The sequence below is a fragment of the Fukomys damarensis genome, unplaced genomic scaffold, assembly GCF_012274545.1.
Source record: "Fukomys damarensis isolate Sample0158 unplaced genomic scaffold, DMR_v1.0_HiC HiC_scaffold_2, whole genome shotgun sequence".
Classification (NCBI taxonomy): Eukaryota; Metazoa; Chordata; class Mammalia; order Rodentia; family Bathyergidae; genus Fukomys; species Fukomys damarensis.
The window spans coordinates 10,532,364-10,554,789 of record NW_022900914.1 but is presented as its reverse complement, the minus strand read 5'-3'; the positions used below and the strand labels follow the sequence as shown (position 1 = coordinate 10,554,789).

Sequence of the window (22,426 nt, the reverse complement as noted above, 5' to 3'; positions counted from 1 at the left end):
GTTGTGGGGTAAACTGTGCCTTTTTATCAGCTGTCTCTGAAAGCAGAGCAGGACCAGGACAGTGGAAACTGGCAGAGAGGTGAGGGCCTCTGTGAAGTGGCCACATTTCCATAATCTCAAATGCATCTACATTTTTAGCCCTGGTATAAAAAATTGGAATCTTTTCTACCTTCAAGGTAAAAAAAAAAAAAAATCATCTAGAGCAGTACTTTTTTGCCTCACCTCAGGAAAACATCGTAATTCCCTCCCAGTAGATTTCCTAGATCTTAAATATCAACTCAAACATTTATGCATGAAAAATTAGAGTCCATGAATGATGCATGTATTCTGGAAAGTCTGCTCATAAATCTCCTCTCCCTCCTGTGGAAAGTCCCAGGATGACAGCCAAAGCCCTATTTTCAACCTCTATTTCATAGCCACCTGAGATAAAATTTCCTATTTGTTTCTGACTTGCTTACCTTTTGCATATTCAGCCCTCCTTTGTGGCACATAAGTCTGCTGTTATCTTGTCTGAGATATTGTTCTTTTACTTGACCAGATTATAACACAGTTGTCGGTTGACTCTTTAATAATACTACTTCACAGGGGATTTGTACGGATTAATGAAATAGTGTTTGAAAACCACTTTGAATTTGTATGCGTTCGTTCTGCTGAGGCTTGGGGGTTATTATTTCTTAGTGTTTATATTGTACCACCATGTAAGAAGTTTTAAATGCTTTGCAAACATTTTGATCAGCTTCAGTTAGATGATGAAGATATTGACTGTAAAAGCTGAAAGAGGCCTGTGAGACTATTTAGTCCTACCCTCAGATTGAAAGAAGTCTGAGGCTGAGAGCTGAGGCTGTATATCCAGTGCCACACAGCTGCTTAGTGCTCAGGCTGGGTCTAGAATCCAGGTGACGTGCCACATTCTTCAGTTCTTCAAGTCTCTTATAGGTTGAATTCCCTCCCACTTGCCCTTTCATATGTTGAAGTCCTAACTTCAGAATATGCTCTTACTTGGAAATAGAGTCATTGCCAGTGTTATTAGCTAAGACGTAGAGAAGGGAATGCCTCTTATCCAATATGATGGGTTTTCTTCTTTAAAAAAAAATGTGTAATTTGGATACAGACATGCATACAGAGAGTATGCTCAGTCAACATGAAGGAAGCCATTTACAGACCCAGGAGAGAAGCAGACAGGGGTCCTTCTCTCACATCCCTCAAAAGGAACTAGTTCTGCAACACCTTGATTTTGGGCATCTGGCCTCCATAACTGCCAGACAATAAAGTTTTGTCGTGAAAGCTACCTAGTATGTATGTAGTAGTTCTGTGCAGAAGCTCTAGCAAGTACTGCAAAGCCTTTCCTATTTTTAATACTAATCATTACCACTTAGCACATTAAGAGATTGAGGCAAAAAGAAAAGGGAGTCATTGATAGAAGGCTGGAAAGCCTGAGAAGGAACCAGATAATGAATTCCAAACCAGGAGCCCCTTCACTCTCTCCAGGGCTGCCCTAGGGTTAATGGAACTGGGCACACTCCCTTGACTCCCCTCCAAAGCATTTGCTACATCTCATAAGGGTGCCCCAGTGCCCCAGAGACTGTTTTTTGGCCTTCCTTCATCCTAGTTATGAGAAAGCACCAACAGAGATGAGTGAGGGCAGCAGTCCAGGCCCCTAAGATGCATGATGTTGGATAGCCCTGAAGAGTCTTTTTCAACCATGACTAGCTCGAGATAGATTCTAAGTCTTCTTTTCCTGAAAGAGGTGCTGGAGATTCACAATCCATTTTCCTGATATATAGCACAAAATGCATCAGGGTTAGGTCCCCAGTCCTATCCAGAAAGACCATATAAGTCATGCTGTTCTAGAAGCTGAGCGCCAGCAGTGCACTTAGTGTTTGGAAGGTCATCATGACATCGAAGAGGAAGTGGTCATGTTGGGGCACAACTAGGGTCAGGGGTTCGTTCTGTAGGGAAGGACGCACTCTGTTACTGCAGAAGAGGACAGATGGGTCCAGAGACAGAGTAATGCTGAAATGAGGTAAAAGAAGATGATAGAACTCATGTTATCAACCTTGATTTTTCAGCAAATAAACTGATGTAAGACATCAGACTAAGACATAAAGAGATTACTGAGTGATTGTACTGTAGTTGTCTGAGACTCAAGCTTGTTTGTCAAAGGGCAGAGGCCAGCTATTTCAGAAAAAAATATGTTCAACTTTGAGCCTCAACTCTGTTTCTTAAAACACCTCTGTAATTGCTTCTGGATTGGATTGTTGAGGTCAACTTTTGATCAGAAACATTGGTTTCCTAAAATGAGGCCTCACCCTCAGTACAGGATGCTGTGATTGTTCAGACCTGGGCTGCCTGTTGGTCAGAAACTAAGCAGCTTCTAAAGGTCTGGATCAGTCGCTCCCCCTCATATTTCACCACATTGACCTCAAAGAGAGTCACGTGCTAAGGCAGATCCTGTAACCCATTCTCTCCATTTGACCCTAGAGATCCACCTTCAGCCCCCACAGAAGGGCAGGTCTTTCCATACAACTGAAACACCAGGAAAGAAGAGTCGTCACCTGACTGTGAATCTACCCACTTTTAAAATCAGGTACAAGGCAGACAAATCCCACCATCTCTTGATCCTTTGAAAAATAGGAAATATAGTGATAATGATCATTGGCCTGCACTAATAAAGATGAACTATTCTGACACATTTCAAAGGAGTGAGGAAGCCTACCTGACTAGTGGGAATTTATAGCTAAATACAGAATGAGTGTGGCTATACTTACAGCAGAGTGAGTAGTTCCAAACAGAATTCTTGCTGGGCTGGGCATGCCAGAGACACAATAGGGACAAAAGTTAAAAAAAAAGAAAGTTCATAGGAGCTTGACTGGAGTTAGATCAAGGTCAGTGCCTTTGTGAGTGCAGAGTGCTCATGGGTGACAGACAGGAGCCCCCCTCCTTTGAAATGTCATCAGAACTGTCTTAAGAAGTAAGAAGGCTTATTCTAACGTGATAAAATTGTATTTGCACTTTGCCAGGGTCCTGAGCCAATCCAGATTGTAGACTTAGATTTAAAGATCCTCTGACTGTTGAAACCAAAGTTTCCCCATGACGTAATGGTCCCAGACATCGTGTGTGCACTTCTTCTCTCACAGGTGTTTGTAAAAAGATGACAGCTCTCCCTCCTTAGAATTTCCACGTTCTTTCTAGGCTCACTGTTTTCCTGTGGCATAACATAATCACCCATGCTAATGGAGTCCACCCTAGAGATGGGAGCCCCACCAGGGTACAGTCTGTGTCTTCATCTCTGAGGCAGTATCTCTAAGTAGAAGTCATTTAATAGGACTGTGGCCTCTGTGTAGCCATGAGGGCAGACACTAAATGCGATTTGGAGATACTGAAAGGCCTGAGGGCTCACCCATGTCTGCCTTGTCTTCCTCAATTTTAGGAACTTGACTTCCTAAGGCGGAATGCCAAGAAAGTATTCCTAGTAGCCCAAGCGCTGTGTATAGGCTTCTCTTAAACGGCCATGGGGGGCATGTGAGACCTTTAACACCCATCAACGCTTCAGTGAATCCTTTATCCAACTGCACCTACCAGCACAAGTACTGAGTACCTGTTGTATGCCTTGGTGATGTGAAACTGCAGTAGAAGTGCAAAGATGAATAAGGCCCCATCCCTGCTAAGTAACCTCCTCCTGTAGCATGAGGGCAAGAGAAGGGCACACAGGGCACATCAGTGATTATAGCAACGCAGTAATTACAAAATGTGAAATAACTCGGATTAATAATAGTAAAAAGTGTAGGCACTTCTGGTACATTTAAATTCAATGCAAATGGCAAGTGGTCTTTTAAAAAGACTGTTGGAGTTGGCTGTGGTGGTGCCTGGGATTATACCCAGCTCTCTGGCTGGCTGAGAGACAAGTTCAAGCCCAGCCTGGGCAATTTAACAACTTAGACCCTGTCTCAAAATAAATTAAGATAAAAATTAAAGAAGGGGTTGGGGATGTAGTTCGGTGGAAAGTCCCTGGGTTCAATCCCCGGTATTACTAGGGTGAGGGAGAGGGGAGTAGACAGTTGCAGTAGGAATTTCGTTGCATGTGAGACAGATTGGGCTCAATTTAGAATAGAAGGGAAAATGGGAATTTATGGCCACAGATAGGTAGGGAGAGGTTGTTATGGATGAAAAGTTACTAAAAGGAAACATCGGAGGAAAAAGCGATTTTGAATTAAGAGAGCTGACAGGAGCTTTGCCTGAAGGGAGGCCAGGGTGATCAGATGACACCTGGGAGAAGGCAGAAAATGAGGAAATTGATCAGATATTGGGAATCAGGGGTCCTGGGTAAATTATCTTGACAGGATTTTTGCTAAAACTGGCACTGGGAAGACAGCCCAAAGTTGGGGCCTCTTTGGGCTCAAAGAAGCCTTACAGAAGTCTGGCCAAGAAGAGAATTACTGTTAGTCTCCAGGTGATTCAGAGTGGTGTCAGTCCACAGAGAGGGGAATCTTGAAGGAAGGAGAAGCTCTAGCTGCATCTATATGGAACAAGGGCTAGAGAACAAAGGAGGGAGTGAACAGTAAAAGAGCCTTTTCTGGTGAGATGCCATCATGCTGGGCACTTGAAATAGAGTGGGTTTAGTTGTGAGGTGAGGATTGTTCCTTCTGCTGAGCAAAGTGGAGTCCCGGGGGGTGGGGGTATAAGGTACTGCAGAGTCAGGAGGTGGCAGAGCTGGGATTAGAAAACAGTCTCAGTGGTGCCCACATACAGTGGAACCTGCCACAAGGGGTTACACTGAGGGACAACTTGGGATTGGGTGGTCTTAGCCAACAGGGATTCATGGACCCAGTGGCCCAAGAGAAGCAGGACACTGGTACAGCGGAGGAGTGACAGGAAAGGTTGAGGAAAACCAACTCCACCTCCAGAGCCCCCCTTTTCTGGGCTGTGACAGCTCTCATGAGTCTCCTGTTCTCCCGAGCTGCCTGCACAGGATCAAGATGATGGAGTTCGGTTGAAGACACTGACTCCTGTTTTATTGCCCATTAGTCCCTAAGCTGTAGAGCTCACCTTTTCCCTGACTCATAGGAGTAGATCTGTCTCCACTTAGCCAGAGGGAAAAGCGAGTCCGGCTGAATCTGCAAAGCTAAGTAACGAGGTTACCGCAGGGCAGGAGTAAATCAATCTAGATAATCGCATTTGGCAGTATGCAAAGCCATTTTGCTTGGACAGTACAAATTCATTTATGGTAAAAAATGCTGTTTATTTGTGGTGGAAAAACACTGAACTCACGGGCACACTACCTAGGGTTCAAGATTTCTGCTCCTTGGAATACTAGGTTTTCTTAGTGGAGGCGATATAAATGCGGAAGGTGTTTATATACTTATGTGATAGATGGCCCAGCTAAAGATCACAGGGCAGCTGATGACCACAGGAAGAGCAGTGCCCAGCCCAACGAACTGTGTTTCCACTTATCCCTTGTGTTTTCAAAGCTGGCTTTTAAAAGGAAGGGCTTATGTCTTGAAAGGAAGTGTCAACATCTGAAATGTTCGCTAATCTGATTTCCTGAGGAGAAATGCAAAAGGGATTGAGGTGGTTTATTATGTTAAATCTCAAATAAACCTGGACAATTAAAAATGGAAAGGCAGCCAAAACTAATTAAAAGGAGGAGAGAATGAGAAATGCCAGGCATCTGGGATAAATTTATTATTGCATTTGAGCACTATGTTTAGCTCTAGGCTTCCTTGTGGCTCAGGCATTCAAAAAGTAATTTGCGTTAATAAAGTTTTTTAGGTTCATTTGCAAAAAGCTACTTACTGATGACCACGATCATGGTAGATCCTGAGGATTTCGATGTAAATAGGATTAGAAGCCATTCCTTGTTCTTGTTCCTCACCCTTGTTCCCAAGGAAGCTCATGTTGGTTGCTGTGCCTTCACATATATGCTGACAAACCACTGTGCCTGAACACCCGGAGTGAAAGGGTTAGGGTCGTGTTCCCTATGTTTTCTGTTTGCCTTGATTCTTTTCTTCCCAAGCTTATCCGGCGTCACTCTGAGGGAGCTATGTGGTATGGAACTCTGCACGTCCAAAGAAGGTCGTGGGGATGACAGCCAAAGTGCCTATCGGGATGAGATTTGCTGCCCTTCTACAGATTCTCCCTCTCAGCATTGAGTCCAGCCCCTTCCTAAGCACTGAGAGGCTTCATTGCCACTCACATCACCCCACCCACAGGCTGAACTGCCTGGAGAAGTTGCCATTAGAGACTCACTAGTAGGGCAGCTCTCAGGACCCAAGGTCAGGTAAACTGAAAGAAGTTCAAGTGGGTATTGGAGGAACTCAAGAGCAGGGACTGGAAAGAGAGGAACCCTGGTGAGAACCCTCTGGACCATTGTGGCTCCTCCTTGGCTGGCTCAGTGCTCGTGGGCCTCGTGATCGCTTGGGGACCAAGAGAGAAGCTATCCACACGTGAAGTAGCATTTCTATATATGCTAAGTGTCTGCATTTATTTACCATAGAGCCCTGAAATGTGAATGTAACTGCTAGGAATGAGTGAGACCAAGAAAGCAGAATGAAATCAAACTCACCAGGGACTTGAATGATCATCCAGATAAGGATTAAAACAAAGCAGACCGAAAGCTAAAAGTGAAGATGGAAAATGCGTATAGTATTATATATCATGAAGACTTAGAAAATCAGAGATACTATTAGAACATGGCTGAAGTAATATCTACAAAGCTATCTTATGACCACAGAGGCACTAAACAGACCATTAATGTGAAAGCAGCAAGGGAAGAAGAAAGAGAAGCAGAAGGAGGAAGAAGTATGGGTCCTAGTTTCCTCCTTGATGTCAAGTCCCTACCTGCTGCTCCGGGCCTTGTAATTCTGAGCAAGTTGCTCTGGGTGGATTTGCTTCTGTGAGGAGATCTGCACTGATTTTGTAGTGGGAGAATCTGTCTGTTGCTTATTCATTTCCAACCCCTACATTCTTCAGAGCAACACTGAAGATGGAGACTTCATCATTTATTTAAACTGCTAATAACAAGCAAACAAAAACAACAACAAATAGAAAGTTAATGCTCCATAGCTCATGTGAGGGTCACATGAAGCACTGTTTACTTTCTGATAGGTGTATGCAAGATACTCAGTCAATGTTTACTAAATCTGAATAAATGCTCTCATCAGCCCCAGGTGACATTCTGCCTCCATGTCTCCAAGACAGCTAGACTGTGAAGTGGCCTCCTTGCCTTGTGCACTACCAAGTCTTCCAGTTTCTCCCTGCCTGTGACCCTGACCACGCTGCTCTTTGTGGCCACCCCTTCGCAGCCTGCCGGTCCCTCTGCAGCGTGTCTATCCCAGAAGGCTCCAGGTGAATTGTATTTGGCCCGATGGACAACATTTGTGAGCGTGTTTGCCTTTTTCCCCACACTGCTGGTGTCAGTGACCCAGATCACATTAAGGAAACTTCTGTTTCACACCTAAGGAGCTGTAGCCTAAGAAATGGCATCCAAAGGGAATCTGAAATAATCAATTAACAATTTCAGACACCTCTAATAAATTTTGCAGTGAGGTCCTGAGAAAATACAGTCAGCAGCTGCAGACTGATTTCAGAATAAGTGAAATATATTCAAGTAACAAAATCCACAAACAGAAGTACGGTGTGATTTTTATCCAGTCATTTTTTAAAAAATTATTACTGAGAGGCAGAATCTAGTTACAGAAAAATGATTTGATGCCGACGCCTAGACTCTAGTTCTAAACTGAGATACATGGTAACATTTGCCCAATGACCTTTTCCTTCTGCAGGACAATTAATAGACCTTACTTTTGTGGAGCTGTGCTCTTGTCAGTTTAAATCCAGCTTGCTGACCAAACTGGAAAGCAAGCTTTGCTCCCAACAGACCAAGGGCTCCTATCTTCTACCGCCTGGAATTGAGTTTGCTGGCTGATGTGAGTAGAATTTTAGCTTTATCAGGCCTGCAGTGAAGTGGAAATAATAAACATGGGATTCGAATGAAGAGAAAGCAGAAAGTAGAACTCATCTAAGAAGAATGAAACCCTTTAAATGAAAGTGCATCTTTCTCAATAATAGGAATTCTAATGTTCTTGGAGTCGTTATTATAACAGCTTTCTCTGAACTGTACGACACATTAAGTGAAATCAGAACAAAGGACAGTCAGCCCAGAATCGTTTGTCCAATGACCCAACAGTGAGTCATTTGTCATCCATGTGCCTTGGTTTCCCCATCCACATCCTGTTGCGGTCTGTGAATAAATAGCAAAGATTTACTAACCTATGTTTACTACAATATGCAGCATAGTTATACTGATATCTAGGTCTGACAAGAGTAGCATCTTTGCTGCCTTCATAGACCTACTTGAAAATCTAACAAATAAGTAAAAGGATTTATTCAAAATATATGTCAAGGACTGAGCCAAGGCCACTGTGTAGAGGATTTAGGGGGCTTGGTTTTGGCTCAAACTAAATAAAATTATATGAAACTAAATATGTTCTGTTAATAAAGGGATGCAGTGAAGGTGACTCACGTGTCATAGCTATTTTGGGGATACTTGCATTGGTTCAAAATGATGTGATGATACGATACTTTCAAGTTAAGACTCTAGGTTCTAAAAAGTTTTTACTGTAAATGTGTAGATGAGAGAAGACCTTTAAGTAATAGTTCTTAATATTCCTCTTTTATGGGTCACCAGGATGGCACACAGATCTCACAGAACACCTGCTTACCATCACATAATGGAATCTCCTCAACATGGAACCTTACGATGCTTTGCACTGGGCACCGCTGAGGGTGGACAGGAATAAAACTGTCCATCTGGGGAAAGTATGGACATTAAAAACAAAATAAAATTATGAAAGACCAGACTCACAAACTACTCACAAACTGCCTTGCATGTGAAGGGTAAATTCATCTCCTGCTGCAAAAGCCCTCTGTCTAAGATTTGTGCGTCTAAAGGGAATGTTGGCAATTTAAGAACAAATGTCTTTTAGGTCTTTTAAAGGGTTATTATGGCGGTGCTAAGAAGAGGCCATGGAAAGCGGCTGGCCTAGGGATCAAGGAGTGAGTTGCCATTGTCCATTCCAAGCCAGAGTTCACTAAAAACCTCCATGAGAGCAGAAATGGACCCTGTACCCATACTATCCATCATAGTTCCTGGCACTTACCACAGTAGAGGTTCAATGACCAGGTTTCTGGCATCAGCTCTGCCACTAGTAAGCCATGTGATTTGAGAGGAGACCCAACCTTAGCTCCCCCAGGTTGAAATCATGATGAATCCTAGCAGTCCATTTCAGAAAACTCACACCTCTGTTGATCCATCCCAAAACATTTAGTGAGTATCTGCTTCATGTTTTTCAAGGTTCTAAGCCCCAGGATTATACAGAGCACAAAACATTTCCTGCCTTCATGAAGCATATGTTCTAAGCACGGAGGGGAGACAGCTAACAACTACCTACACAGATGTAGAGGACATCACATGGCAATAAGTGCTGAGAAGAAAAGAAAGTACAGCCAGAGAGAGCCAGGGGCAGTAGGGATTAGAAGTTAGTGGAATGTATACAGATATTTTTGTGGAGAGTAGTCAGGAAAGACCTCGCTGATAAGGTACTATTTGAACAGAAACATGAAGTATGTCTGGTCAATTTCTGAGGAAGGAATATTCCAGACAAAGGATGGGGATAGCTAGGGAGAACCTGTTAACATATACTTGGTACTTAGAGTCATAAGACAGAAAACTCATCAGAAAAAGTGCAAGAAGAAAAAAATGCATTCCATCCAGTGAGGGCTTTGTTAGAGCTCAGAGAAAAGAGGACTGGGCAGTAGCTGAAAAGAAGGTAGGAGAGTCAAGAAGAGGGCAGGGTCCTAGAAGCCAGAAGAAGGACATGTTGGGAGGAGGAAGGTCGTTATCTGTACCATGCTGCAGCTACTTGAAGTGCAGGGAGCTCTGCCACCTGTAGGTCACGGTGACCTTGACAAGAGCCATTTTAGGGTAGACCAGAAAGCCTGACTAGAGAGAGTTCATGAGAGAATAGAAACAAGGGACTGGAGGAAATGGGTATAGAGAACGCTTTAGAGAAGTTTGATTTTAAATGTCACCACACCAGACGAATGAATGGGTGGTGGCTGGATAGGGATGGGGTTCCAGAGAGCGGTTTGTTTTCATTTTAGAAAATATTTTTATTGATATGTGTGTGCTACGTAATTTTTGCATTCCTTGCGGGGAGTTTGTACATAATGTAATGTATTTCAGTTCCTTTTTTCATTCCCTTTCCCGTCCCTCCTTTCCCCTTCATCCATCTCTTGATCTCCTTCCCTTTTCTTGTACATATTTTCCACATAAAATCTTCACATTTCTCGTGTGTAGTTGATACGTGTACAGGATACCTCTTAATTCCTTTTATCGTCCCGTGTCCTTTCTCTCCCTGCCTCTCCTCCCATCTCTTGACCCCTTTCCCCTCTGAGAAAGATCTAGCTCCCTACTTCCTATTATCTATCTTTTATTTTGTTCTTTGTACTTTGGGTTTCTCATATAAGAGAAACCAGGTTATATTTGGGCTTTGTTCCTCATTTACTTCACTTAACATTATGGTCTCAAGGAGCATCTGTTCTCCTTAGAATGACTGAAGTTTATCTTTCCTTGTGGTGCAGTAGTACTCCACTGTGTATATACATACCGTATTTTTTTCATCCATTCATCTGTTGATGGGCATAAGGTCCACTTCCGAGATTCGGTTGTTATGAATTGTGCTGCTATAAACATAGCTATGTGTGTATATATGGAGATTCCTCAAACATCTGAAAGTATAAATTCCATTTGACCCAGCTATTCCCCTTCTAGCTATCTTCCTGAAAGAGTTAAAGACATCGTATTGCAGTGATACGTGCATACCCGAATTTTTGTTTGTTTTAAGGTGAAAGATGTCTCTGCAGTCATAGAGATGATTCAGTAAAGAGGGAAAATAAAGTAATATTGGAGGAAGAATACTTTGCCCAATGAGAATTCTGTCTCCTGTCATGTGGCCACCATTTCAGAGAGGGAGCCACTCCTCTTCACCACTCTGGCCAAGGAGGAAAAGCACAAGCCTTCCCTCAGATGTCATCAGCAAAATGGCTGCTATACTGAAAAATCTAAGCAAGACCTGTCTGTGGGCTTAAAAGAAAATCGAAAATCAAAGAATGGTAATAAGCAATAAGATAGGTGTTTCCCTGAGTGGGCTGCTTTTGCTCCATGGCGTGTTGAGAGAGTCAAGTGAGTCAGTAATATTGAGTTAAACAGTGAAGCAGATGCATGTGCTGCAGGACTTCTTGGAGACCCACACTTCCTCCCTCTTCCTCCTTCTCCTCCTCCCCTTCTTCTTCCTCTTCCTCTCCTTCCCTCCCCTCTCCTCTCCTCTCCTTTCTCATTTTTTTTTTTGAGACATTGTCTTGCGGTGTAGTCCAGGCTGGCCTTGAATTCATTGTGTAGCCCTGGCTAGCTCAAATTCACAGTGATCCTCCCACCTCAGCCTCCAGAGTTTAGGATTATAGGTATGGGCCACCATTCTGGGATCACTCGGAGATTTTAAAAGGCCCAATGTATTGTGAATTTCCAAGAGGGGCAACTGGTATGAAGAATTTTCTGTAGTATATTTGGTGATGGGTTACATAGGACTACTCAGTATCACAGGGTGTACAGTGTAGGAAATAGTGAACTAGATTCATCATCGGCAGATTTTTCTGTAAAGCGTCATAAGGTAAACACTTTAGGCTTTATGGACCATAGACTCTGTTGCAACTACTGAACTCTGCCCTTGTAAATAAAGTAACGTTAGACATGAATAAATGGATAACAAGGTGGGATAAAAGAAAGGAAATAAGTAGAATGAAGACAAGGAAAATTGTAATATTTTTATTGAGTTTATTGGTACATTTTAGGTATACAGTACAGTTACATTCATTGTTGGGATCTTGCACTTCTACATGACAGGTCTTGGTTCTCATTTTTCCCTTTGTCCCTGCCCTCCCTTCACTTCCTCCTCCCCTCCCCATTTACAAACACTTTATTTCCATCTTTTTATTTTCTCACATTTTTTCTTTTCCCTTATTACCTTTCCCCTACCCTTCCCACTTTCCCTACACCTTTAGCCCTTTTCTTCCCATTTGAAAATTGTAATTTTAAAGTTATATTTTTAAGAAAAAACTTCAGCTTCAGGACACAAAGTTACCTAATGTTACAGTGTCTTTTTCCCTTCCAGAAACTCCAATGGGGGGAAAAATTCTAATGCTATAAAGTGGACCCAGACTTTTCACCTGTAAATTGAGTCCATACCTTTTCTCCCGTAGACTTCTATCCTCAAGGAGGCAGAATTATTAATTGGGTACTGTATCTTCAAACTTCACATTTAAATGGTTTGCATCCTGCCTAGCTTACCAAAGGGGTAGCCTGATAGACATTAGTAGTACGTGTCTTAGATCACTCATCTTGAAGACAATGCCAAAACTGCATGAAAAATCCCACAGCATAATGCACTTTCCTCTTGGGGGCCTGTGCTCTATTTTTTCCGAGTGGGGATTTATTTAATTCTGTCTAATGAATATTTCCATGCTTCTCACTGATGCTTCCCAAACTTCTCTGTGACATAAGTCAGCAAACCTACAACCTACTCTAAGGGTTGAGTGAGTTAAAGTAGCCATCGCCTCTGGGAGCCTCTTCAGACTCCACCCAGTGACAGAAGGCTTTATTTCAATAAATCTTTACCTACAAAAATAAGCATCAGACTGGGTTTGGCCCGTGAACCATAGCAGTTTGCCAAACATTGAGCCAGATAATCTGCCTCGTGAGATGAACTCCTTTCTTCAGGTTATGCCTAGTTCTGCCCACATGGATGCCCTGTTCCTAGCAATTTCTTGTAGCAGGGACCATTGTTTCTCTACCTTTCACTTATGAGAACCCTCAATATACTTAAACCTTTTGAAATTTAGCAAAGATACCTAAAGCTGAGAATGGCCTATCTGTATTCCCTCTTCTCTTCTCTTCTCTTTTCTCTTTTCCTCTCTTCTCTTCTCTCTCTTATTCCTTTCCTTCCCCTCTCCTTGCCTCCCCTTCTCTCCTTTTCTTTGGCTTTCCTCCTTTCCTCATGTTTGACCCCAAAGGTGTCCATACTCTGTGCCCTTTTTACAAGGCACGTGTTGGGGTCCAAATGGAAGGCAACTCTGAATGACCCATACTATGGCTTACCCAGTAGGCTCTTTACTTAGCAGCATCTCCTGATTTCATCATCCCCATGAGGGAGATGTGGGAAGGTAAATGGAATATTACCTTGTTGGGTCTGGAAAAAGAAGCCCAGTAAGATGCTGGGGCAGGCATTGGCGGCGGGAGGTGGTGATAAATGGCGTGGTTACTGGGGTGTTTGCTGGGAAAGTAATTAAACCTTTCCTTTAAGGCCCAAGAAGTAGAACCAAGGCCATCCAGTTGGACTTGCAGGGAGCAAATTTCTGCTGACAATGAGGAGTCACTTCGATTTTGTCAGAGGTAGGGAGGCAGTACCTTGTGAGCATTCGAACAGGGGTGAGGGAAGGGATGCTCAAAATTTAGATGTGCAGATGTTATATAGCTTGGGCTTTTATAACAAGCACAGTATAGTGGTTGGCATAAACAACAAACATTGATTTCTCACTGTTCTGGAGTCAGGGTGCTAGCATGGTTGCCATCTGGAGAAGCCCTCCTCCTGACTTGCTAACAGCCACTTTCTTGCTGTATCCTCACACAGACGAAAACAAACAGTTCGGTTTCTTTCTTTTCATACAAAGATACATGAGAGTCCAACCTTCCTTATCTCATCTAGCCTAATTACTTCCCCAAGGCCCACCTCCAGATACCATTACATTGGGAACTAGAGCTTTAACCTGTGAATTTTTAAGGGACACAAATATTCAGCCTGTCAGCTGAACAGCGTTTTTAAGACCCCTTCCAATTCCACATTCCATGAGATTAAAGGTATGAATTCAAGCATGGCTTTCTTCAGACCATGGATTGTTTCCCCAGTGTCCTACTGCTGCCTTGGCTCCCATTGTCCTTCAAATTCACCTGTATTTATTGGTGGGCGTGAAATATTCCAGAATATCCCAACGCAGTGATTGAGGGAATAGCTCACTGACTTTCAGGAGACCTGAATGAACACCAGGGTTGCTTGCTACCTTAGTATAGTTTTCATATGAGTAGTGTGAGCTGAGACAAGACTCTAATTCTGGGACATTTGTCTGCACGGGCCTGAGTCTTTGTTCCCTTGTCAGTGAAGTGAATGGGAGCAAAGGCAAGGTCTGAAAGCAGAGCACTGTGGCGCCCGAACTTGAAACTCCCAGAGTTCGCAGCGTTTGTAGCAGAATGGAAACCAGACTCTACTTGGACATAAACAGGATGCATCAGTCTCTTTTCAGCAGAGATGCTTTTCTCCCTTGAAGTACCTTTCTCGGTGAGGTATTCAAAGTAGCTTTTAACAAAGAACCTTTTATCCCAGGTCCTCAGGCTATTTCCCTATCATGGGTATCTAGAAAACCTGCTGAGGAGGCCAGGATAGATTCTCAGCCATGGTTTCTGCAGACTTTGAAGCCAGTTTAGAGAAATTCAACAAGTAAAAACCCTGCAGGAGTTTGAAAGATCTGAGTTTAATCCCTGACACATGTATGAACTGTAGCATGGCCCTTCTCTCCTCACTTTCTGTGTCACAACTACCCCACCCTGCCTTTGCAACAGGAAAGCGCCATAGACAATGTTTACATGATCACGTTTAGCTGTAATACAATACTTTATTTATCACCACTACAATCTGAATTCCATATAATTTTCACACATCATGAAACATTTTGGCTTTGATTGTTTTCCAATGCTGCAGAAGTGTAAGAAACTAGTTCTTGAATCATACAGAAAAAGGCAGCAGGCTGTATTTGGCCCATGGGCTATAGTTTGTCAACCTTTGTGCTAGTCCCCAGGGGTACCGAAAGGACAGTGATGGATGTGGTCCTAGCCTCATGTCACTTACATTAAACAGTAATCTGAAGAGTTTCCATGTAGTTGCTAATTGCGTAGAAAAAAAGGGGGGGTGCTTGGGAATTGTTACACGGAAATATCACTTAAAATGGGAAATCTCAAGTCAAATAGAAGAGACTTAAGGATTTGGCCATGAATGAGTGAATATAAATGGGAAGAATCTCAGATCAAGGGCAAGTCATAAGCTAAATGGATTGAGTGATTTTACCCTTATTTATGGTTCTACAGCTAAGGGTTCCAGGATGCTGCGCGAGACTGCAGGTCTGAGCCTGCTGGGGGAAGGGAAGGAATGACCTCCTCTTCCAGCGTGGCAGGAGCTGTTATCCAGCCACGTGAAAGGAAGTTCCTTCCACCTTAGGGTCATCCTGTATATTCTCACAGGGGTTGTGTTTCTTTATCCTGTTCTTTATCACTGTTAATTCTCCCCTGGTGGCAGGTGAGGGGTCATGACCTTAGGAAGCCAAATGGGATCATGTGGGATGGGAGTAAGGTGCCCCGGGTTCCAGACCCACTTGTGCCACATGCAGTACTAATCTCATCCTCTAGCTCAGTGACGGTGAACCTTCTAGAACTTTCCGTGATTCAGCCTATTGCAGCACACATGCCAAGAGTTCGCCACCACTGCTAGCCTCTCCTGAGCTGAGAAATAAATGAGTTTTCTATCTCAGGATTCTCCAGGAAGCCAGGAAGATGGGACTCTGGGTTCCTCCAGAGAAGCCCTACTTGTATCTGTTTTAAACATTAAAGTTGTATTCAAAATGAGAGTTCTACAAAAAGCTCTTGGGCCTCAGTGATTCATGGGTCCTCCCTAGACTTGGGCTTCTGTGACCAGAATGTCTTTCCCAAATCTGTCTGTGTTTGGCCCCAAATTAGGTCTGGGGCCTTCTTGAAGTCACTGGACCATGGCAGTAAAACCATCCAAGCTCTCTCTGCCGTAAGAATCAGGGGAAGTCAAGCCATTTTCTGTAGAATAAAAAAATGTTCAGTCCTATCCTGCTGGCAGAATATCAGGGAAAGAAAACAAAATACATGGTTCATAGCAATTTTTTCAGGTTTTAATTGTAACAGAAACTAGGTAGTGGCCCTTTAGCTTCCTGATAAATTAGTATTTTACCTTGAGGTATGTATTTGCTGCCTCAGGATGCTAAGCTAGCTGAGTTCCTATTCCCCTGGCCCTACAAGTGTCCTCAGAGGTAGCCCGGGGGCTGTCCAGCTCTACCCAACTTAAACACATTTCCACTAGAGCTGCAGTCTTCCCTCAATCCTGATGGGCCAGTAAGCATCAGCCTTGGGTCCAGGCAATGAATGCTAGGACAAGGCTCAGAACTTTCTTCATAGGACTCTACCTAGAGAGTATTTCGTGGACACCTGAACCCAGGACCACTACCCTGGACATGCTCTGTGCCTATTCCTGTGGCTTTCCTGCCTGCTGTTTCTTTGAGGAATCTCTTCTCACAGCTCACGTCTCTATGGAATGCTCAGAGAAGCTGAGTGAACACTATGATTCTACCCTATGCCCTCCAGGTGACCAAGTCACTCAGGAAAAACCCAGTGGTGTACTTGATACTCCCAGCATGGTAAATGAAGTCATTAGAATTCTGGCCATATGGTGTGTCTGCTTCCTCTGCTAGTACCTCCAACCCCTCCCCTGGTACCACAAAGTCTGTCAGTCCACATCTCTGTATTTGATACTCAGCCCTCATAGGCAGAGGAGACATGATTATTCCCTATGGCACAGGAGAAAATGAGGCACCAGGATCAAGCCGTTAAATATAGGTAGAGCTAGAACTGGTGATCCATGTCTTGATTAAGCATTAAGTATTTGTAAGCCACACTGGGCTCCTGTTCTGTAATCTCCCCTGATATTTCTGTATTGCTTACAAAGACCATTTGCCAAGCTCCGAATTAACTGGTACAAAACTGCTTTTAGAAGGGGTACCAGAGAGAAGGTTTCTGTACATGTAGATAGAGCAGTGTGCAAATGCAGTTCTGGCTATTTTGAGCTATTTTACAATGAATTTGAACTAACTCCAGAAAGAAATTATAAAATAGGTTACAAACCCAATTCTGAAACTTTTAACCCAGTGTAGTTGATGACCCATGCAACCCTGTCTTTCTACCTAGGTGGCTGTCCCTCTAGGTTAGCTGTGAAGAAATTGCCATTAAGCTCAGTAGATATACTGAGCCCTTTCTTAGTCCTCCTAGGCAAGCTGCTTATGCAAAATAGATAACCTGAATCCCCCTCCCCTCCTCTGCTGTATTTATTCTGCTTTATCGTTCATTCCCTACCTCGGTTCTTGGCATGCCCCGGCCCCTTTATGTGAACAATCCCCTCCTGCCTCCAGCTCCACAAAATTGAGCTAGGCCTGAATCCCCTGAGCTCTTAGAGCCAGTCCTGAAGGCAGCCAGCACCACCTACCTGCAGCCCTTAGTGCGTGTGCGGCCCCTGCCCCCGCTCAGTCTACACAGCTGGCCGTGTCCATTTATTGGCCTATTTCAGAATCTGTCTCTTACCTGCTTCTCCTCGAATGTCAAGAGCTACTTTTTTAGCCTCAGCAATTTGTTTCTCACATAAACAATGATTTAATTTCTTCTACTTTTACAACTTTCACTTCCAACATTTCTCTTTTCTCTTTGGTTACCACCTCTTCTCAATCTATATTCATCTGTCCCCCCGAGTTTCTTGAAGATCCTTATTTGACAGCCTGTTTAAGGTTATCCTATTACCTGTTTCCTCACGTGAGCTGTCTGTCTTTCATGCTGTTTCTCTCCCACGTGGGCTCGGGGACTTTTGGGTTAGAGGCTTGCCTTTCACCAGAGATTTCATCTGAGCATATTCTGGGTGGTTTCCAGAATGTTCCCAGTCCAGCAGTGCCTCAGCATTATGCTTTCATCCAGGCTCGTGTTAGCTGCTAGTTTGGCCCACTCCTGGGTGATTGGCTGGTGTCACTTTGAACTCTGTCACCTCTGTCCCACTACTGTGTTCGTGTCATGTAAGTGAGTGACACTTTCCACCCTCGACACAAATGAGCAGTTCAGTATCACCTCCAAACTGAGGAAGACGGTTTTATGGCTTTGTTCTCCAACAACAAGGATTGTGATCCAGCCCCCAGCTGTGTGAAGGTCTTGGCTTTATTACAAGCAAAATTATTGTCCCTACTGCCCATTACTGGTTAACTTTCACTTTCTCATTTTGGGGAGCATAAGGAATCCCGCATTTTGGTCTCATGCTTAGATCTTTTTCTACCCTTCTCTCTGTTGTGTGAGTTTACACCTGCCCCCGCTACACACACAGGGATTGAATCCCCAGGGGCACTCTATCACTGAGCAACATACCCAACCCTTTTTATTTTTGGTCCCACTACATTGCTCAGGTGTGATCTTACTGCCTCAGCCTTCCCGAAGAAATCACTTAAGTTCAAATTCTACTCTTGTGGTCCAGGCAGGTCCCTGAGAACTTACATTTTATCACAGACCCTCAGACAAACCCTAGTCACATTTGTGTACCCTGGGAGTCAGCTCACTGCACAACTTTGTTTAAAAGCACTCTTCACAATTCCAGCCTCTAGCCTTCTTTAATTACTTCACATCCCCCACTGAGGCATTTTCACTTTAAAACCTGTTAACAAGTGAAAGCGTCACCATCCTACTCCTGGCAGTCAGTCCCTCACTGACTTTGAAACATTAAAAAGTACTTAAGAGCTCACATTTTTATTTTATCACATCTGGAGTTGTCCCTTATACTAAGGGTGTTCCTGTTGCACCATGGGCTTTTCAATTACATAGCACTTCTCTAGGACAGAGTATGATTTTTTTTTTTTCAGAGTCAGATGTTTAAGTGAATTTTATTGTCAGGTTTTCTTTGTAGTCATTTTAAAGCCAGCCACTGTTTCTTAAACTTGCTCTGAGGGTAACTTATCTGTTGATGACACAGCTATATCTTTTCAGGGTTTCACACTGTACAGCTTAAGTGCTTGGACATTGTTATTTTAAAGCAGAGAATTTTTTTTTTCTTGATCAGTGATTTTCTCCCTTCTTTTACATGTAATTTGTGATGTCCATAGATTTTTGTAATAAGGAACCAAAGGGATGGCTTCAGATGCTTTGTAATTTAAAATATTATAACATATTGCTTAGAAGAACAAATCATGCCAATTATACAATATTCTTTAGTACAAAGATTTATCTAAAATAAGAATTGTTCGTAATCCAATCATCCAGAGGCTCTTAATATTTTGGAGGATTTCCTTCCAGGCTTTCCTCTGTGCACATCAGTGGACATATGTATCATATTTCGCATTTGGAATCTGATTACATACAGTTTTATAGTTCACAATCTTTGCTGACTACAGTGGCATTGTTAAGTCAGAGCCAGGCGCCCTTTGCTCTCTAGACTCATTTGCAGCCTCCTTGCTCCTTTATGCGACTGGTGAAAAATGCTCTTTCATGGTGTCCTTAATGAAGGTTTTAGGAGAAGGAAAGTTTGCTATAAGATCATGTACTGCCTTTGTGTTGCTTCTGGTTTTCTATACTGGGTCTCGTTATGCTAGATAATGTGCAAAAAATGTATGTTCTTTTAAAAAAGTACTCTCTTAACCTCCATTCTCTCCTCCAGAGAATGAGGAGCTGTGGTAGGAAGCAAAACCCAAGGAGAGGCTGCGTGCATTGGCCCAGCGTCTCTGGGCAGACGCTGTCACTGGTACTGCACTCTCTTCACGAATAATTATGCTAGATCATGTGCAAAAAATGTATGTTCTTTTAAAAAAGTACTCTCTTAACCTCCATTCTGTCCTCCAGAGAATGAGGAGCTGTGGTAGGAAGCAAAACCCAAGCAGAGGCTGCGTGCATTGGCCCAGCGTCTCTGGGCAGACGCTCTCACTGGTACTGCACTCTCTTCACGAATGTACTGCTAAGCCCCCTCCCTCTATGTCCCTGGTCTTTGTTCCCTGCATGCCCTGCAGCCCTCTTTTACCCCCAGACATGGTGAGGAGAAAAAAGAGCTCTCCACAAGCTTTCATGCTTTAATTAAACATGATGCCAGCTGAGCAGCAGTACATATTAAAACTTTTATTAAAACTACTGCTAAGGTTCCACGTTAATCAGGAAGCCATATCTTCCCTTAATGGACAGAATTACTCATTAGATCATTAGAATCAGTTGAGACCTCTCAACTGTCAGAATTTTTTCCCTAATGCAAAATTCATATGAGTCAGCTTCCTTGTTAGGAATTAATGAATTTATTATCATTTGATTGGCTATATGGTTTTAAGAAAAGGGCACCAGGCTTTGTCAAAGAATTTCTGGCGACCCTATGGCAAATGGAAAGATTCAGGACCAAATTAGTGATGTCAATTCGTATTCTTATTTGATTTATCACCTTTCACATGCTTTAAAGCACAACAGATACGATGGCTCTGACAATGACCATTAAATTTCATTTTCTCGCCTCTCTGTTGACAGGAGCTCCTAAGTGGAATCTGATTTGTGAGGCTGGTCAGGCCTACTGTCCACTACCTGTCAGGGGATTGGATTTCCAAGATTGTCTCCTTCCTTCCAATCTTTTTCACCACGGTTTTAATAGCAGTCTTACATTTCCCAGGTGTCTTCCGATGGCTTTAAAGAATTTCATTGACTTTGTCTTATTCCCAGTCTTGGAATGAATGCTACTTTTTATGTCCAGTTTGAAATGGGAGGGTGCTAAGAGATATAGGTACAGACTTGCTCCTAGTTACACAAATTCAAAATGCAATGGGGTGGAGTGGCATGTTCTCTCTGGGGAGGGATTCATTGCCCATCAGAGCCCTTTAGGCTGCCACTGAAAGAGTAGAGATGAAAGACCCCATGGACCACTTTATGAGGTCTGACCTTGTTCAAGCTATAACAGCGAGCACGTAGTCCAGTGTTACTAAAGGTTCCATGTGCAATTGGAGCTCCTTATCAAGAGTTAGAACCTGCCCCAGTGAGTCTGGGGAATTCTCAAATAGCTAGAGTCCTTTCCACCATCTAATACTCTTCTGGGATCTATTTTCTCAAAGACTATTGTTCACAGCCAGTCATTTTCTCATAGAGTTCCCTGATAGATATATTCAAATCTTGTTATGGTTTGGATCTGGGTGTCCCCCAAAAGGCTCGTGTGTTTGGGAAATGACTGGACTGTGGGGTCACAATACTTATGACTGATGATTTCATAGCTGCCTTGCTCATAGGAAGTTGGGCCTTGTTAGGGGGGGGGGGTCCCTGGGAGTATGACCAGGAAAGGTCTCTCTTCCTCAGCTCTTTCCTTTTCCATTTCCTGGCCACCGTAATGTAAGCAGCTATTCTCTAGCCATGGACTGAAACTTCTGTAACTGTGAGCCAATATAAATCTGTCTTCCTTTAAGGTGTAGGTTGTTGAATATTTTGTCCCAGTGATAAAAAAGTCACTAAAATAGGTCAGAAATCCTTAACATGATGGGAGGTCCTAATAATTCAGCCTTACTTATCTCTCCAGCTTCTACTCTCCCTACTCCTCTAGCCATTCTGATTTTCTGTCTTTCCTTTATATATCCTTGCTATTCTCTTGCCTCCCAGTCTTCAGACATGTTTCTCATTTTGCCTGGAATACTTTCAGGTAAAGAATGATGGTTCAAGGAAACAGATGGTCATTTGTTTTGGACAGGAATGAAGATGACAGCAAAGCATTTAATATGTCTATAAGCTACTAACAATAGAGAACATGGGGAATATAAGACATCAGAATCTAAGCTTTGGGCCTGAGAGTCATTTTTAGACAATACATTTGGAACGATGACTGTGAATTTAAAATGAAGTGCAGAGGGCCCAAAGCAGAACCTCCTCTGGGAGTCGAGGAAATAAAACATAGCAGAGGGTGTGGCAGAAGCAAATTCAACTTGAGAACAGCAGAGGTAAGTAGAAAATCACAGTAGCATGTAATTGAAAATAAGAGAAGGAAATATTGCATTAGGTGTATTACAGAAATCCTTCACTTAATGACCCACCTGTTTAACAACTGTTTAGACTTATGACTAAAGCACATGGATCAAACTTAGAACCCACCACTCGTATCATACTTACAACCCACCTTTTTTGTACAGTTCTTTATTTCTTATTGACAAAACCTCATTGTCTTTTTTTGTACATACCCCTCGTTTATACAGTATTATAAATTTTGCTGATCTTACTGTACAGTATAGTACTGTTGTTTCATGTTCCCTCATACAGTACTGCATGCAAATAAAAGCAAAGTCATCAAGTTGGAGTTTCCTTTGACCATATTTTTGTTCTGAATATTGTAATGTGCATACTATATACAATACTTCATTTAGCAACCAATTCATTTAACCACCTAGTCACAGGAGTGGAATTCAGTTATTAAATGAGGAATACATATACATACATACATACATA

The 22,426-nt window shown here is 42.9% G+C and overlaps 1 protein-coding gene across 1 annotated transcript in view; it reads left to right on the top strand.

Annotated features, from left to right (window-relative positions):
• Positions 1 to 22,426, top strand: part of Alk (ALK receptor tyrosine kinase) — a gene marked incomplete at its 5' end in the record, with an annotated part of 685,791 nt that overhangs the window by 293,148 nt on the left and 370,217 nt on the right. The window lies entirely within an intron of this gene.